This window comes from Miniopterus natalensis, chromosome 2, assembly GCF_054644295.1.
Source record: "Miniopterus natalensis isolate mMinNat1 chromosome 2, mMinNat1.hap1, whole genome shotgun sequence".
Taxonomy (NCBI): Eukaryota; Metazoa; Chordata; class Mammalia; order Chiroptera; family Miniopteridae; genus Miniopterus; species Miniopterus natalensis.
Genome location: NC_142082.1, coordinates 160,166,262 through 160,186,192, shown reverse-complemented (window position 1 = coordinate 160,186,192; position 19,931 = coordinate 160,166,262). Strand labels below are relative to the sequence as shown.

Sequence of the window (19,931 nt, the reverse complement as noted above, 5' to 3'; positions counted from 1 at the left end):
CAGGTCCCTTTTTTCTTGTTCACAAGACTCCTAAATAAATGTAGCACAACAGCTACATACTGTGTACGGCTCCAGACTTAAAAGATATTCTGAGAATAGATATTCTGTTATCCAATAAAACCCACTGGGAAATATGTTTAAGTGTCAGATGTTCATTTAATGTTAGTTAGCATACTTAAATCTCTGCAATATTTTAAAGGGAAAACTCTGTTTAATTTTACTCAATCTAGAATTTTCCTAATTCATTTAACTATAATTTTTTTTGTTTAGTAAAATATTATCAATTTGAGGAAAACACTTAAGTCAATGCCATATTATCTCTTTTAATTATACTACAACCTTATAGAATGAGAAATAAGGTACAATTGAGGGGGTTTTTATTTATTACTTTTTTATTTTTATTTTTTTAACCCTCACCTGAGGATATTTTTCCATTGACTTTTAGAGAGAGTGGAAGCAGGGGAGGAGGGAGAGAGAGAAACATCATTTGGTTGCCTCCTGCATGTGCCCTGACCAGGGCAGGGGTAGAACCTGCAACCCAGGTATGCGCCCTTGACCGGGAATCAAACCCAGACCCGGAATCAAACCCAGACCCTTTGGTGTGAAGGCCGAAGCTCTAACCTCTGAGCCACACAGGCCAGGGCTATTTATTATTTACTTTTAAAAGATATCATAGGGAATAAAACTAAATTGTTAATTTCGATAATCTATGAATTTCGATTACACATTATTTATTTCCCACTGATAATTCCGACTTTTTATTGACTGTGTTTTTGAAAACTCAAAAAGTTTAATTGCGTAATGAATAAATTCCTCCAAATTCAAACATTTAACTGCTGATAATTTCTAAAAGTTGTTCTCTGTAAAAGTATAATCAATGGAGATGAAAATTTTTTATGAGTTTCAACTTGGAAAATTTATTTCCTCTTCACCTTTCCTGTATAACCTTATTTTAATTCTAAAATCGACTTTAAAAGATAGCTTTTTAGAAGAACATATTATAAATTTACTGCACTTACTTTATCCATATGTTTCTCTGTTATTAGATATATTTATTTATTGTGAATTATGGTGACTACTTAAGATAAAGGCTTACACCTGGATAGAAAAGTATTCATACACTGAAAATAAAAAAAATAATAATAATAAGCTTTAAAACCTCTACCAGATTTTTCTTGCATGCCAGAAAAAAAAGCTACCTTTTTAAATTACATGGTTGTACAAAATTCCTTAGGCCATTCACGTAAAAAAAAGAAAAACAGAAATCTAATTCAGCATTCAGGTAAAATGAACAACTGCTTTTATTGCCCTATTGTTTGCAGGCATTTTTTCTTAAATATGATACCATGCTTCTAAATCTCTGCTCTTTCTTAGTTCCTTTTCTTTCTGTTTAGAAAAGATTAGGTTACATTTTCTTAGCAAATTACAAATTTTCAGTATTAGACATTTGTTTTCCACTTCCATTCTTCTAGTTCAGAGTATTATTTTTTTCCAATATTTGTATTCCTTCTTTGTTTTCCCAGTAAACTTACAGCCAGTGCCTTTAATTCTATTTCACATTTGCTAACCAAAGGCACATTTTCATTACAGTAGCTCTGTTCTCACTACTTTTTTTCTTTAATGATATTTTCCATTAAATTCTTTCCTCTCCACTGCCCTACCTACCTACACACACAGACACACACACACACACAGACACACACACACCCCACCAGCAGCAACAACAACTACAAAACAACAACAAAAAACTAGCAACAACAAAACCCAGATCTTCCAGGCTGAATGCCATTCAATTGCTTCCAGAAATCTAAGCAGGTTGAGAGCAGAACCCGGCCCTTGTTTACCAGCAGTAGCTAAGCTGATTGGCTGCTGATTTAGAACAGACCTAACCAGTGTTTCCGGAAAAATGAAACAAAGCTTCTGTAATTAACAGAAGGTGGTTGTTACACCCTAATAAGGAAGGTAAAGGGCGAATTCCATTGACTTATTTCTTATTCTAGATGAGGGGTGCTGTTAAACTCCTGCTGAATTCCAGTTTAGTGGACAAAATGAGGTTTTCTTGAATTATGAAACAGTGCAACGTGATAAGGCTAATCTGATACTTCTGAGGAGAGCTGGTACCCCTGCCTTCTCTTCACCTCATTAAATGTGGCGAATTAAAACACTCCATGTAGGGGCCCAGCATTGCTGTGACTTTAATTGTGGAGTTCAGTATGAAGAAGTCCATTTGGTTCTTGAATTAAGGCTTTATGGGTAGGAATTGTGATGTTCAGATATTTCAACTATTCCAGTCTCTTCCTTTATTTCTCAATGTGTTCAGAATCCAGAAAGAGAAGAAGGGAACTATTTGGTGGACCTTCAAGAAGATTCCCAAACACTTTTAATTAATTGTCAGCTAACATTTAGAAATAAAGCAAGAGAAGTGGAATTAGGGGGGCAGAAAAAATATATATACAAAGGAATAGCTTTTGATGAGGTCAGGGCAAGTGACTTTGGGCTTTAGATTTTGGTGTATTGGTGGGACATTTTGACCTCAGTGGTTTGTAGAGATTTATATTAGCCAAGCTGACTTAACAGACGGGGAGATTCTTGCTACAGCCTGAAAGTGAAGTTTTGAGGTTTTGGTCACACAGAATGGTGACTGCAATTTATGACGGCTATTTCTATAGAGGCAGGGACAGCAGGGGCTCCACTTATGGGTAGCTTCCATCAGACACCTCTTGGACCACTGAGGGGACCATTGGGCCTTGCAAAGGTTGCAGACTTACCAATGTTAATCTTATAAACAAATGTGCCAGTCATGTGGGTCTTAGCAAGGATAAGGGCAGCCCCAGGTTGCGGACTGCTATAACTTACATGGTTGCCGTTTTCCTTCTGCAGGCCAGGAAAATATCCAACTAAGGAGAAAGAGCCTCAGTGCTCAGGCCTTTGAGACAAAAAGGAGTGTAACAAATTTTGCTATTTTTACCTTGTTTCTCAGCCAGGGCTAAGACTAAATTAGACAGATGAGTACTCTGTGTGCACTGAGCACTAAGGAAACTCTAACTTCAGTGACTTACTGCTAATTTAAGAAATTTTTTGCTCCAAGTTCATTCAGCACTGGGGCTTGGGAGGGAGGGAAATGTAGATTGCCTAATCTTGACACCTTGTGGCTTGTGCATGGGTTTAAGTCATCCCCAATCACGTGGTCTCAAGATGACTCAGGACGTGGTAATTACAAATGGGGGAGAAACTTCTCAGCAGACAAGTTTCTTAGTTTTAAGGAGCTCAATGGTGAGATGGAAATTAAAAGGTTTTGAATAGAAAGATACTTCAAATGAGACCAGATGGCCACCATTGCATATTTCTGAATTTTGCAACGTCTCACATGCCATTCTCAAATAAAAGTGGCAGAATGCAAAAGCAGACTTTTACCTTAGCCTTCCTTGGTCAATGCTTAATACCAAAGGTAATGTCTTTCTGGAGACGTTAAGATTCTAGAGTGAAGATTTCAGACAGTTGGAACTTTTTCAGATGAGAGAGTATCTACAGCAGGAACCAAGAGTCAGGAATCCTGGCTTTGTTTCTTGCAATGAATTTTTTTTTAATCCTTGACTTATATTGTCTATAAGACTGAAGGCAGTTAGTGTTATCTTCAAGGAAATTTGAACAAAGGTGGAATATTTGTATAGTGCCTGGAACTCTAATCTGAACTATTCCAAGTGTAAGTATGACAACTATACTTTTTTAAAAAGCATTTGGCCCAGCCAGTTGTGGCTCAGCAGTTGAGCATCGACCTAGGATCCAAGCAATTGGGTTCGATTCCTGGTCAGGGCACATGCCCAGGTTGCTGGCTCAATCCCCAGTCGGGGGCGTGCAGGAGGCAGCCAAACAATGACTCTCTCATCATTGATGTTTCTATCTCTCTCCCTCTCCCTTCCTCTCTCTGAAATCAATAAAGATATATTTAAAAAAGAAAAAAGCATTTGGAGTATACTTTTATATGTGCTCTTTCTTGAAGTAGCCCCACACTGTGTAGTATAGTTTATTTGTTTCTGATTATATTATTGTCTGCCTTTTTCCTACCTTCCTTTTCCTGGATTTTGCTCATATTTTAATGTCAGCTCAGATAAATACTGTATACAGGAAAACTATCATTAAACAAAGCAAATATAGTACAGAATGATTTTACCATCATAACACCTATTCTATTCTATTTATTTATTTATTTATTTTAATATATTTTATTGATTTCAGAGAGAGGAAGGGAGAGGGGGAGAGAGATAGAAACATCAGTGATGAGAGAGAGTCAATGATGGCCTGCCTCCTGCACTCCCCATGCTGAGGATCAAACCCGGAACCCGGGCATGTGCCCTGACACAGAATCGAACCGAGTTCGCCTGGATCATAGGTTGATGTTTAAATGCTAAGCCACGCCATCCGGGCACACCTATTCTTTTTAAAAGAAGGAAATGAGATGTAATGTAAATGCCACATTTTTAATAAAACATCACCTTTTTTATAAGGCCATTTGGGATCTCAAGGGAATTCATTTAGTTTTACAAAATACTGCTGTTAGAAGCATTATCACACCATTATGTTTTCGTAGAGCTTCTCAATTAACCAGACAACACAATTGATATATTACCCCAGCTAGCAAAGAAATATCTGTTGGCTCTTCAGCAGTTGCTTCCTTCGCTCAGTGAGACTGCCAAGTCTTCAGGTGGTAGACTGTAGCAGAAAAACCATGATGACTACAGAAACTCTTCTCATGGTACTACTCATCTATAACCAGCATATTTGCAGCTAATCATCCTGGAGATCCCCTGAGACCATCTGTACCCTAGATCTGGAATGTAACAGACTTAACCTCAATTACAGGGGAAGGAATTCACCTTGACATAATTCCATTGCTCTTAACTAGGATTAGTTGGTACTTCCAGAATGAACCCAGAGTAGGCAGAAGCCAATTGCTATCCAGAATCATCACATAAGAACTCATCTGAGCCTAGGTGGAAATATTCAGATAAGAGTCTTAAAACATCACCTCTTTAGTGATTCACCTAAATTGATTTTTGTCATTAACAATAAGGTGACCCCTTGAGAAAAAGAGTGGATTGGTGACGTAACTTGCCTAAGTTAGAACTCAGGTAGTGTGGCACTAGAGTCCCTGCTCTGGACTTCTGTATATTTACTTAAATTTACATACCCCCTCTTACTGCACTACTCTATCCCTCTCTCTGCAGAGGAGCAACAAATGAGGCTCCCCGCCTCTACTGAATTCTGACAAGCTAGAAACCCAGTTGCATCCCACTGGTATCTAGACTGTTCTGTAGAACTCCCACTGCTCTCTCTACTCCCTCATCCCAAATCTGGTCCAAAGATAGTCACTATTTCTATGCCTTCCAGTCATTATTGTCCAGGGAGGTGTATCCTGTCTGGGAAGAAAGGTACAGATTTCTGCGCATGTTTCTTTGGTCCCTCAGATGTGTCTATTTGTAATGCAAATTAGACTTTATAATGGTAAACTTCTCAAGGGCAGGGTTATGTTTTCTGCCTTTTTGGCATTTCCGTGCTGAGTGAACAGTATGCCTTTTATAAATTTTTGTTAATGTGGATTTAAAATTATTCTCTTTGGACACCTTTGTATTTTTTGTACATGTCCTTACACATGAGTAAAGGTGTCACATTTAGTGGAGAAGTGATAGGCTTTATACTTAAAGTTTCCTCTCTTTAACCTCCAAGTTGTTCTGGAATTAGGTGATATGGTTTTGTTACTTTGCTGCCAAACACTAGTGCATCAGTGTCACATAGGATTTCATTTCTTATACTCATATGAAATGAATTACTTAATAATTTACATAATAATTTCTCTAGCCTTTCAACATCACTTTTGTCTTTAAAGGCTAACCAAGAAGGATCAGAGCCTGCATTCAAGGGAATGAAGGGAGTCCATGCCCTCCCCTAGACTTTATGAAGGTTCTCAGTGAGTTCTCACATGTTTCACAAATCCATGCTGAGTGTTTTGTGTCAAATCCTCTGGGCTGCTGCTTCTCCACTGACTACATGTGGCTGTAGCTCTCCGGGGTCCTTAGCCTCCCCAAGAGTAGCCACAAATTCCTCCAAAAGGATAAAAGTGGATTCTCTCTACCTTGAGTTTGGGAAACACAGCTAACACATTTTAGCATACTCTACTAAGGCTTAAAGAAGCTGTAAGGGATAATAATTTTTAAGAAAGGAAAATAAGCCTGGCCTGTGTGGCTCAGTGGATTGGGCACCATCGCATGCACCAAGAGGTCACTGGTTTGATTCCTGGTCAGGGCACATGCCTGGGTTTCAGGCTCAGTCCCCAGTAAGGGCCATGTAGGAGGCAGCTGATAGATGTTCCTATCTCTTCCTCTCTCTCTAAAATCAATAAAAAGATATTTTTAAAAATTAAAAATAAATAAAAGGAAAATAAGAACATTCATGTGAGATGTTCATCCTAGAATCTAGGGTTTACTGACTTGCCTTTTCAGAAAAGCACTTACTACACAGAAGGAGGGAATCACCTGGTGGACTCTCTCTTTGGGCCTCAGTTGGCTTGCCTGTTCCCAGAATTCTAAAACAAACATTACTGTTCTATTTTTACCAAAAAAAAGTTAGTATACAAATGCTGAATATGTACAATACCAAGTACTTAAAATCTTAGTTGCAATTCTACCTGAACTTCTGTTGAATACTCAGGGACAGCAAAGACATGCCTGAACAGGTAAATCAGCACATAGTTAAATGACATCTGTGTCCCTAGTATCGCAATCTTATAAAGCTCTAACTATGACTACTTTCTATTGCACAACGTTTAGAGCAGTAATTTTTTAAAATGTTGCACAAACATGATAAGGACACGAAAGACTTATTTTTTTTCTTTGGCCACTGAACTTTCATGAGAATGTTATGAGAACCTTATTTCTTACCACACCACCCCCCACCCTTGACTGCATTGCCCAATAAAGACCAGATTTTCCAAATATTATGTTCTAACTGGGTTTGCAACAATCACAACTCAGTCAAGAATCCTGTGCATATGGTAAGGTTTATCTTAATAATATTTTGAACAAGCATATTTTAAATTACAATATCCAAGGTTTGGTTTTATTTGCACGTGCCACACTGTCCATTTTAAGTAATTAACCTTTATTAGCCCCCAAATCCTTTTGTGGTGAGCAAGTTGGTCTTTAAAAGAAAAGTTTGGTGGGGGGAAACCTTTAATTATTTTCTTTGCAACTTTTTTTTCCTGCTTCAAATGGGCTGAAAGTGGTTCTTAGAAGTAATTTTACATAATCTTAGTGGCATGTTGAAGTATGGGAGGCAAAAGATTTTTATACTATTACTAAATGTATTATATAAGTAAGCAAACATAAAGATAGAGCTATTATGTTACTATACCATTATTGTGATGTTTTGCCTTCATTTTCAATACCTGGAGAATCTCTAGAAAATGTCAAAATGTTCCCTGTTTTATAATGTAAGATTGGTTGTTGTTTTTTTAAGGTTGTACCTATTTCTTTAATAGAGAAGTCTTGTTTTGATAAATGAATTTATCATTGTAATCCAAAACTCAAATTAGTAAAATTTTACAGAAAAAGTTTTGGTGGCATCCAAATGGAAAGATTTGAGTGATATGTAAATGTGACTACTTATGAATAGAAGCAGAAAATATATTACATTCATTTTAAGTAGGACAAGACAATTGAACTAAGGTATAATAACCATTGCAAATGCCATGCGAGTGCGGCAGATATTTTATTTCAGTCTATAGCCTCCCCCGCATCTCGCATTTTCAGGTTAATTTCTAGGGGTTTTCCCCCAGAATGATTTCTCAGGGTTGCATGTCTCCTGCTTTGAGACAGGATGCTGTGGCTCCCATACTGTTAAGTCTATTCTCTAGGGTGGCCAGACCTCAGCTGAGGGCAAATCATTCTCAGAATCATTGCTCTGTTCCCATGACCTGGACCTGATTAAACAAATTACAGTGGCAAGCCCAGAAGTATTCCTCCAACCAGTTAGGCAGAAACTTGGGACCTAAGCAAGAGTCAAGTCACAAAGGAAAGCAACAAAGTGGAGATAATTTTTTCAAGCATAAGAACAGAAAACTAACACTATAAACAAGAGGCAGAATTCTGTAAGACGGGATGGTGATAGTGAACAGCATCATGAAACAAATAAAGCATCATGAAATGACAAGCAATTCCAGACTTGATAGTAAGTTTATGAGCAAACCTGATATATGAACTAGTTAAAATGTTCCAACTACAGAATCTATGAATCTAACAAAAGAAACAGAATAATAACTAGTGTTTAAATTCCATATTAAAAACTGCCCCTCAGTGTAACTCTATCCGGCCTATGTTTTGTTTTCATAACTCATTTTCTGTGTCTCTAGGTCAAATTGGCCACAGTCCATCTTGTTTTAAAAGTTCATCACCCCAGATCAATCCCACTGGTTAAAATAAGCAATCTTTCCACAACTTGTAAACATAAAACTTGCCTGGAAAGAGCCTGCTCGTCTTTCCTTTGTAAATGTTAATCATTTCCAAGTTAACAGTAGACTTGAAATTCAATTCAGTTTGGTTAGACATGATTTCAACTGACCTTAAAATTTTAAATTAAAAATTTAATAAAATCATGAATACAAAAGAGGATATGGAAATTGCTTTATCAATATTCAAAGTGGATATTTACAAGTGTTCCCAAATGAAGCAAGTCACAAGTGTTTGATTTAATATTAGTATTCTGTTCCACAACTACTTTATAGTGGGAGATTGCATCCAAAGACAATTTCAAGGCCAAATTCTTTGTAATATCACATTTATATAGTTAAATCAATTAACAAAAAGATATTTATCTTTCTTCTTGAGAATATAATTCGGTCAAGCTACAATCAATCAATTTGTCCATTTAATAGTCATTTATTGGGTATCTATATATACCAAGCCCAATTAGAACCTAAAAATCATCATAGACAAGACCAATATGCTCCAAAATCATTACCAGAAGGGAACTTTCAGCAACAGAAAAATTTTTATTTTCCCACAATTTTGTGAGGAGAAGCTCTTTCTCATTTTCAATAACTGATGGAGCTGAAGATCATGGAGAAAAATGAAATGAGAAAAGAGTAGGCACCAATACTAAAGTCTCTATGTGAGGCCAGGGATGCACTAATAGTTATACCCTTCCTTCTCTCTGGAAATTCCGATAAAACAAGGATAAGGGGTGAGAGAGTGGCACAGCATGAAAACCAAATAGAGAAAGCCTCAACTATTCCTACCTTTCACAATGTGGTAACCATGAGTGCTGTTACCCATATTTTTTTTTTATTATGGCTCATATTTCCCCCAAGAATAGTGTGTTTTCTGTTCATCTTAGATTACATATAAAAAAATAATAATAACAATAAAAATAGTTTTGCCCTTAAAGATGGTACATAAAGTAATATATTTCAAAAGGATTATTTTCCTTTGAGTAATTCTATCTTTATAGCTTGTACCTCTATTTCATAGTAACTATCAATATAGCAAGTGACATTTTTCTTAAGTATTAACATGATTTATAAGCACCTTTTATCAGACAACAATAAGAGAAATCTTATATTTGTGAAGTGTTTTATAGTTTAAAACCACTTTCACATACATTATCTCATTTGATTAACAATCCTGGCAGGTGACCAGGGCATATTTATCTATCCTTGTTTTAAAGAAACTAAGGCGTGAGAGGTTATGAAACTTGCCTAAGGCATCACAATGAATAGTAAAGAGAGCTGGGATTTAAACCCAAACCGTGCGTCTTTCGGCCCAGGTCATGTGATTCAGGTTCAATTTCCTCCCTCCATGCTCTGTTTCCTATAACACTGTGACCCTCACCCTGAATGGATTGATAGTACTATGACTTTAAGCCATCAGTGCTATAGATGTTGATAATATAGGTGATTTTTATCCCCTACTTAGTTAGCGTCATATACCTGGTAGGTAATAAATAAAAAATCACTAGCTAGTACTGTGCATGAAGGAACCTGAAAAATAGGATTAAATCATCATACAAAGAGTATTATAGCCCAAAGAGAAGCAAGAAAATGAAAGGGTGATGGTCAATTAAAAAAGGTTTTATAAAAATTATTTATTAGGACAAAAGCATTTAATCTGAAATTTTAATAAAATAATTCCCCTCTTAGAGATTGGCTAATATATTAACCTTCCTGGATTAATTTATGTACTTTTACTTTTTTTTTAAAGAACAGTTTATTGATTTTTAGAGAGGGGTGGGGAGAGGGAGAGACACTGATGTGAGAGTGCAACTTAGATTGGCTGCCTCCTGCACGCCCCTGATGGGGGATCGAGCCCAGAGTCCAGGCATGTGCCCGGGACCTGAAATTCAACCTGCAACCTCCTGGTGCACAGGACAATGCCCAACCAACTGAGCCACAAGGGCCAGGAGGTAATTTATGTACTTTTAAAAGATATCCGTTTGGTTAAATGTGCCAAAGAGGAAATATTTGCTGAGATTTTTAGTCACTGAGCTTTTTAGTGACCCTTGTCTACACTATGTCAACAAATTCTCCATTCGATCCCTTATTACATTATCCTCTGAAAGCAATATGGTTATCAACTTCAAATATCATTTCTGGAAAAGTGCTCTGGTCTCTGTTCACATTTTCAGATATCCAATGAATAGAGAAATAGAATAATTTTTGAACTGTTTCTGGTTTAACTCAGTTCACCAGTACGTGCGAAGTCCAGATGGCAGACACCAGGGAACACAGAGACCAATAAAACCCGGTCTACAAACTCACCAAACATGTAAGGGCAACTTCTCTATGCACAGCCAGATTTACTTACGGCCGACATTTCTGTTTATTAGGTCGCATTTGGGGCTGGCTCACCGGCACTTACCCCTCTGCTGACAGCGCCTCCCACCTATAGAGAGAGGCCTCCTGAATGCCTACTCCCTAGGGCTGTCCGCTGGTCAAGCTGAGCCAACTGCACTCTCGCCCTGAATTTTGAATGCGAACACAGAGACCCCTACACATTAGCCCTGGTCATGAATCAGGGAGACGCAGGAAATGAGGGCACTGGGTTGGTGAGGCATGATTTTGGGGTGACCAAGTAAAGTACAGGCTCCTGTATTTTTATTTGTTCAGTCTGGAAACCCTACATGATGTGCGGTGAAAAAGGAAAGTGAAGAAAGCTGTCCTATAGAGAGAACAGAAACATAGAAATAAGGAAAATTAAAGACTGTGGCGAATGTGCAGTGGGAGAGGGGATAAAATGCAGAGAAAGGAAAAATATGCCGACACTTGCCTTGGTCGCCTATGGCTTTTCAGTTGTCAGTTCCAGTCCCTTGAGAGGTTCATCTGTATTTCTTGCCCTTAAGTTCTGAGAAATATCCCTTTCCCTTTAGATGGCATAGGGGAAATCTGTGTGTGTGGTTTTTATATCAAATATGTTCTAAGGCATGTATAATATTGTCACACTTTGAGGAAAAGTTTTTATTTCACCAACTTTGAAGAATTCACAGGGCCCATGAGGTATGTGAATAGAAAACATTTTTTATTGATCAAGAATATGAGAGCTTGTCTATCTGTAATAAATATACCATGAAATGTCTGGGTCAATATTTATTAAAAATTCTGTGTTTGGAAACGTGGGATTCACAATAGGTGTCCTTGGGTTCCTTAGAAGTATCAGTTAAAGAGTAAACGCATTTAATGAACTTCCTTCAGATGTTATTCTAAAACGTCCCAGAGGAAAAAGCACGACGGGGCTAAGTTACGAAGCGTCAGGTGTTGTCCGTTTCTGTAATGCTTGTGCCTCCTGTTCCCTTTCTTTGCCTCTTTCCTGTTCCCTTTCTTTTCTTTTTTAATTTTTTTTATTTTAATAATTTTTATTTTGGTTTAAAGTATTACAGATGTCCCTTTTTCTCCCCAATGACCCATTCCCCCCCCCCCGCCCCGTTCCTTCCCCCTCCCCATTGTCCGTGTCCTTGGGTTGTGTATGTATGCACATAAATTCTTTGGTTACTCTCTCCCCCTCCATCCCCCCGCCCCCCTCCATCCCTCTGACATTTGGTCAGTCTCAACTATGCTTCCATGTCATTGAATCTATTCTGCTCCTCCTGTTCCCTTTCCTTTCCCATATTCTCCCTCCTCTGTTCTCTAACTTCCCAGCCTAAGTTCCTTCTGAGGAAAAAAAGGCCATAAAAAAAAAATTACTAACACCTCAGTGTAAATTAGTCAAAAGTGCTATTCACACTTGAAGTATTTGCATTTTAAAGAAAGACCTTAAGAGAGGAGGCAATGGAACATTTCTGAGTTCGCTGTGAGCAACAACACTACATAATGTGGAGTTTATATTAAATAGCATTAGTTAGTGGATTGGGGCAAGATCATCATGCTGAATTTTAAAGAAAAACATCTTGGAATGGTGCAAGCTACCCAATGGGGCTAGAGCTGGAGAGGAACAACTTTTTCTGGGGTGGATCTGGGAAAAGGAATCCATAGATGTAAGCAAGGGATAGTTGTCCACTTAGCAACAGCTCAGTTCCCCAAAGGACAAAGAAACAGAACTGACCATGGGCCTAACAGAAAGGCAAGAAATTATCTAAAATATGTATTTGGTAGTGTATTTCTAGGGTCAGTTGTATGCAGAGGCTAAGAATCTTAACAGAACACAGTTGGATAGACCTCTTAATATTACCCGCAAGCTATCAAATTGTTCCCTTTATCCAAAAGCATCTGCCCCCTGCCTGAAACTCCACTAGCTGGATGTTTTTTTCCACTAATAAGCAATCTCTTTTTAGAGTTTTAGGGCAGATTATCAGTCATTCATACCTTAATATGACCTATGAAAGAACCAATTAGTTCCTAGGTTTTTTTTTAATGTAGAAATATTCTTATGGTTTGGGAGGAGGAAGAATTAATTTTGGAAGAGGGGTAATTTGAAGGTCAGGCAGGCCCAGTTATGACCAGGAGACAGCATTGATGATGCTTAGTATCTGAAATGCTGTAATCGTAAGAATTGAAAGACAAGCACAAAAAGAGCCTTTGAAGTCAAAGTTTTTTTAGTTTACATTTTAATTGACAGTCAATCTGTCCACAAAACTACTCCTAGAAGCCAAATGGAAGGAACAATATAGAGTACCTTCACGTAAATTGCACTCTTTTCCCTAGATGGGTGCAGAGAGGGGAGAAAAAAGATACAATGATGTTAAAAAGGGACTTTTAGTTGTTTGTTCAGTTTTTGTGTTTTGGCAGGTGGGAAGGGATAATTGAGGGAAACGGAAACTAACACAGATAAAATTCTTAACTCATAAACTTAATCTAACTGCATTGTAACAAAGTTGGTCAAGTGGATGATTATAACAAACGCCATAGGAATTATTGTGGGTTTCAAAGAATTCTCAGACCAGTAGTGAACAAAAATTTTCAGAATATTTTCTAAAATAAGAGAGTATGTCTTAAGCTACAGAACAAAGATTTTGATTGTTTTAGTGGTTGTCGTTTGTAAGGAAAAGTAATTTTAAGACCACATTTATCATTGCATACTGTATTAAACCATCTTTATATACTAAACACTAAAAGATAAAGGACAGCTGTTCCTAAATCATTTGTCTTGGAAACCTGGGGCACAGAGCAGGTACAGCAACCAGGAATTAAAGAACATTTTATTTTAAGTTTTTCCCCAGAAATAAGTACTATTAACATTTTCTTATAATCCTCGCGATAATTTTCTCTGTATATTTTTCCTTTTCTTTTTAAGGATTGCCAAAACTAATTTTATTTTTGCAGTCTTTATGAATAAAAAAACAACTAATAATGATTTTTCTCTTCTTTTCATACTTAGATCCTTAAATCCAGCTTCAATCACCATGCATGTCAGGAACTACTGAGTTCAAGTACATTGCCTGTAAAGAATTCCTTGTGATCACTTTCTACATATTTTTTCTTTAATCTGCTTTGTAAACTATAGTCAACTCTCGGGACATCTTAAGTAACCTAATTTTAGAAATGTTTATGCCCTGGATCAAAATGAATAATTTGGAAATCCATGGCGATGTGCCATTTGGCCAGAGTAGCCAGAACCCACCTTTTGCTAGAGATAAGAAGGGCGCTGTCCTGCAGGAGCAGAATCGAGATGCGGTGGCCGCTGGACTTGGTGTTCTGGAAGTGGAAGGCACTGTTGACAAAAGCAGGCAATCCCAGACCCACAATTATCCGCTTGCTGAGAAACTTAAGAGGGGGGGTCTCAAGAACATACAACAGAATTAGGCAAAGACCTAGAATATATGCGATGTGGCAAGAAAACAGGCTCAAAGGAAGAGGAAATGGGCACGGTGATCTCAAATGGAAACGACTTGTCAAAGACAAGCTAGGAGACAGACTAGAGGACAGACTAGAGGTGAACCATAAAGGCAGGTATGAGATCACAGGGGACGATTCTCAGGAGAAAGTAGCTGATGAAATTACGTTCAGGCTGCAGGAACCAAAGAAAGATCTGATAGCCCCAATCATGCATATAATTGGGAACAAAAAGGCAACAGAACTTGATGGGAACTGCTGAGAATGAACAGGATGGTGGCCTTTTTATAATGAGCGGGGGTGCAAGAAGAACACCAGGTGGAGTTGTCCTGAATCTCCTGAAAAAAACCTCTAGTATCGGGAGGGACAAATTAAGGACATTTTCTACATTGAAAGTCAAAAGAAATATGAAAATAAAAAAGCTGCTAGGAAGAGGAGAACACAAGTATTAGGGAAAGAGATGAAACAAGCTGTTAAAAGTCTAAATTTTCAAGAAGATGATAATATATCACAAGAAATTTTTGCAAGTGACACAAATGAGGTCCTGGATCCTCTTGATGAATCACAGGAAGGACATGGAGAAACAAAGTTGGTTGCAGAGGAAGCCATTGAGGTTGTTCATTTTCATGAATTGCATATTTTTCTTTATAAAATTTGAATTTAAAAATGACACCAGACTATTAATCTTATGTTTTTCAGCTTTATTGAGGTATAATTGAGAAATAAAATATAAAATGTTTGAAGTGTAGAATTTCATGATTTGATATATGTACAGATATCAGATATGAAAAGATATCAAGTTAATTAACACATCCACCACCTCATATATTTACCCTCCCCTCCTTTTTGGTGAGAACATTTAAGTTGTATGCAGTGAATTTTTATTACACAATACGGCGTTATCAACTATAATCACTGTTCTACATTAGATTCTTGGAATTTATTCATCTTATAACTAAAAGTATGTACCCTTTTACTAACCTCTGCCTATTTCCCCCCTCTCCAGTCCCTGGCAACACCTTTTATACTCTGTTTCTGTGAGTGTGACTGTTTTCCATATTATTTTGCATGTGCATTTCTGGCTTATTTAATTTTACATTAATTTTTGAAAGTTGCCTTTGACTTTACAAAATGTAATAATTATCTTTTAAATTTTTACCCATACAGTTACAAATATAAAGTAAGTCACTGAGCCCGGCTGGCATGGCTCAGCGGTTGAGCATCGACCTAGGATCCAGGAGATCTCGGTTCAGTTCCCCATCAGGGCACATGCCCAGGTTCCAGCAGTGGGTGTGTAGAAGGCAGCTGATCAATGACTTTCTTTCATCATTGATGTTTCTATCTCTCCTTCTCCCTTCCTCTCGCTGAAATAATAAAAATATATATATTAAAAAATAATTAAAAGTAAGTCACCGAGTGAGGTTCTGGATGAATGCCCTGTCCTAGGTATTTTTATGGATAGGGTCTGGTAGACCACCATCTATGACAGTGCTTTTGGCGAAGTGCTCCTAATTTTTTTCTCTGGGCATTTAAAAATAGAGTTTATGGTGAATGGTGACACTAAATAACAAGTAGAGTGGCCAAAACTCAATTATTTATTTGGATGGATTTTTCAAAAAGTGTCTATTCAGTAACACACCCACTCCTTTACTATGCACAATTACACCTAGATAGCCATAGTATAGTTACAGAATATTGGTATTCTGATTCCAAATTGGCTTCTCTTTGTTATAATTTAGCTAAGATCCACTTTTTCATGAATAAAATAAATCTATCTCCAAATTCAGTAAATTTATATTGATTATACAAGATATTGTAGAGTCAATTTCTTCATTTGGAAGGTTGGATTATATAACCTCTAAGAATTCTTTCATCTAACTAGAAGCGGAATAGTTCAAGCTTATGATGAACATTTAGTTTAGTCTATCATGAACTTTGATATATAAAATTTAATCATTAATTTTTTTCTGGAGTAAAATAGACTTACTGCCCCTCTTCTCTAGGCATTTAAGAAAACATAGATAGCCCGGTCGGGCATGGCTTAGCGGTTGAGTGTCGACCTGGGATACAGGCGATCCAGGTTTGATTCCCGGTCAGGGCACATGCCCAGGTTGCAGGCTCGATCAATGACTCGTTGATGTTTCGCTCTCTCTCTCTCCTCCTTTCCTCTCTCTGAAATCAATAAAGATATATTTAAAAAAAAGAAAACATAGATAAATGGTGATAGAAGGAGACTTGATGTGGGGTGGTAAACACACAATACATCAATTACAGATGATGTATTATAGAATTGTACACCTGAACAATTACAACTTTATTATTATATAATAAAATATATAATTTTATTAACCAATGACACCCCAATAAATTCAATAAAAAATTTTTTTAAAAAGAAAGTAAAGAAAACATAGATTCCCATAGTTTAATATAGATGGAACTTAAAATTTTGTATAAAAATTATATATGCTCAATAAAGAAATATTAGAAAATATAACCAAGTAGAAAGAGAAAAACTAATTATAAAGAGTTAATCACTACTAACATTTGGGAATGTGTTACAAACAGATATTTTCTAACCAAAAAAAAAAAAGCTATACTATTTTAAACCTTGTTGTTTTATTAATTATATATTATAAACAGTTACCTTGTTAATAGTCTTCTAAAACCACAATTTTAATGGACATTTGTTAACAACATAGATATACCAAAATGTGCCTAACAAAATCCAAATTCTTGGGCGTTTATGAGGGAAAAAAAATCTCTGCGATGAACAGCTCTGCCTATAGAACTTTGCCCACATTACTTATTTCTGCCTTAGGATAAATTCCAAAAGGTGTTATTTCTGGGCCAAAGGATATTAGAAGGGAGGCAGGAAGGGAGGGAAGAAAGGAGGGAGAGGAGGGAGAGAGATCCATTTTAAGACATTTGTCTTGTAGGGCCAACTTGCCCTCCAAAAAGTTAATACCTCCTGACCTCTTACTATAGTAGTACATAAGAGTTCCCACCTTCCCCACAACCTCTGTAGAAGTGGGTTTCCCCCGGCGCCCTTTTCCTGCACCCAGTGTAAAGTAGTATTTAAGGAAAAGAATTGTCTTATAATTGTTGGCTCAGTTCTTAATATAGTGCCTGCCACATAGTCTGTGTTCAAGAAATATTTACTAAATTAAATAATGAATGAGTAAATATACACTATTCTAAGCTAAACAGGAAGCAAATATAAGGAAATAATAGAATGCAGAAGGAAAAAAAGAAAAACTAAACAAGGAATCAGGTTAGGTCCACTCCTAACTAGTTTTATCACCTTCGGCAAATCATTTGACCTGTCCGACCTCGTCTCAGGGGTGGCTCCATGGGCACACAGCCTGTGTTGTCGCAAAGGGCCCTGCTCTCAGAGGCATCCTATGATTGGTTTCATGCTCTGCTGTTGCCATTGGGCGCCTGAGAATTTTTGAACAAGGAGCCCAACATTTTCATTTCGCTTTGGGCCCTGCAAATTATGTTGTGGTCTTGTCTCTACTTCCTCACGTATAAAACAAGATTTAAAAAATGAGGCCTAAAAAAAAAGAGGCCTATTCAAGCCACAGCAATTCTGACTCAATGAGTTTTTCCTGAATACTAAACAAGAGGCTGCTGTTTAGGTACATAAATACCTTAGAACAATTTTGAGAGCCACTCCGACTGCCTGATGAAGGTTCTTCCCTCTGTGATGTGCTCAGTCCTATCTAACCCATCTCCATCAGCAGGCTCCTTCAGCCTCTCCCTTCGGATTCTGCTTCATAATGGCACTGAATTATATTTACTCCTGCAGCACTGCAGCCATTAACCTTTAAGTGTGAAGGGATTGAAAAGAGAAAGTTACTTCTAATGATAATTTTTTCTGGCCTGAAAAGAGTTATCAAACATAGCTGTCTGTAATGAAAGTACTGAACAGAAGAAAAAGAAAGGCTTTGAAAAATCAATTTGAGCTTCAAAAGCATTAACTCATAGATAAACAGAATCATGGTACAGTATGTTTCCTCCCTCCCTTCCTCCCTCCTTTATTTTCTTCCTTTCTCTCTCTTTCTCTTAACTGTTTCTAAAAGCAACTCATTTCCATCCCTAAGTGAGCCATAGAGGGCAATTCTAATATACAACTATTCCAGGATGGAACAAATGCTACTCCAGTTTTATTTTTGAGTGATCATTTTGGATATAAGTGATGGACGACGACAGAAGAACAAATCACAGCAAGCTGCTCAGAGATGGGAACGGTATGCAAATTATACTAATTTAAATTACCTTTCTTCTGTACTCTAAAGAAATGCCATCTTTATTTTAAAACATTTATATCTGAGCAGTTCAAGCTATTTCAAGATGTTATCTGTTTCAATACACATGATGAAATGTGGCGGGTAAACATCCCACCATCTTACAAAGAGCTGGAAAGTAAAAATAACCTGCACCAAAGTTACACAAATCTGAGATCTCTGAGTCTAATGCTTTTTGTTGCATCTCAAAATGTGAAATAAAAACACACTATCAAGTAATGGACTGGAATAATCTGAAAGGTTTTTTTGTTTTTTTTAGGCTTCTTCATATGTAGAACAAACTATATGATATAAATATTCTTGACAACTTTGTCTTCCCCCTAATAAGTAGAGCTTTTCAACAGAGCATTGTTGGGGAGAATTTTGATAATATTGGTATGGTTGGTATTCTGGGCATTTCCCTGAGAGCTGGGTAGGCAGAACACAAATGCAATACAACATATGTCCATCAGTGCACAGTTGGCAAAAGTACCTATTTTGGTTCAAGTTTTCTGTCAGTTTTGCTTCTGAGTTGCAATAATATGATAACGCATTTCCAACATGTAGTCTGTAAAGAGAGTAAAGTATTATGGCTATTTGGAAGGTCAACTAACTTTTGGCTATTATAGTTCAAATTAAGATATCAGAGAAATTAATAGTCCAATTACCAGAATGAGTTAAAGCAGCTTCTGTAAAGACCTGCCTTACTCTCAGGAAATAAGGTTCGCAATGAGAATATCTGGCTCATCTAAAAAAATAATTAGGAGTTATTGATGCATGAGACAGATTTTATGTATATAGTTTTGATGTCTGTGTGGAGATTCACACATTCTTTCAAAATACTGAGCACCTGACATACTAGGCATTGTGCTCAGGGCTGGTGAGATAGACATGATATGTCAGGTAAGAATAAGTTTAGCTAAAAGGAGCAGGAGACACCCCTCCCCCCAAATAGCATTAGCTTAATCAAGATAAAATTTCTATCTGAGCAGTACAGAATTTATAACAGAATTTATATCTCAGCGTTTCTCCTTAACGCTTCAGCCTGAAGGAAGCCATTCAGAGTTGTTATTCAGTTGGCGCTGCTGCCTGAAGTCCTGAGAGACCCGGGCTACATCCAGATGTCTCCTCTGCCTTCCCTAGGGTGTGGCCTTTTCTTCTTCATCCAAAATGGACCACAGCCATCCTAGCCGCATTTCAAGCTGTCGTTGAGGAAGAGGGAAAGAAGCAGAATTAAATATTTGCCAGGCGTGTTTTAAGAAAATTTCCCATAATCTGCCATACGTTTCTCTGTTTACATCCAGTTTACCAGCAGCCAATCCAAGGGCTCACAT

The 19,931-nt window shown here is 37.2% G+C and overlaps 1 pseudogene; it reads left to right on the top strand.

Moving 5' to 3' along the window:
* The first annotated feature begins 14,041 nt into the window (after nucleotides 1–14,041).
* Nucleotides 14,042–14,969, top strand: LOC107525324 (phosphorylated adapter RNA export protein pseudogene; annotated as a pseudogene).
* Nucleotides 14,970–19,931: the final 4,962 nt, after the last annotated feature.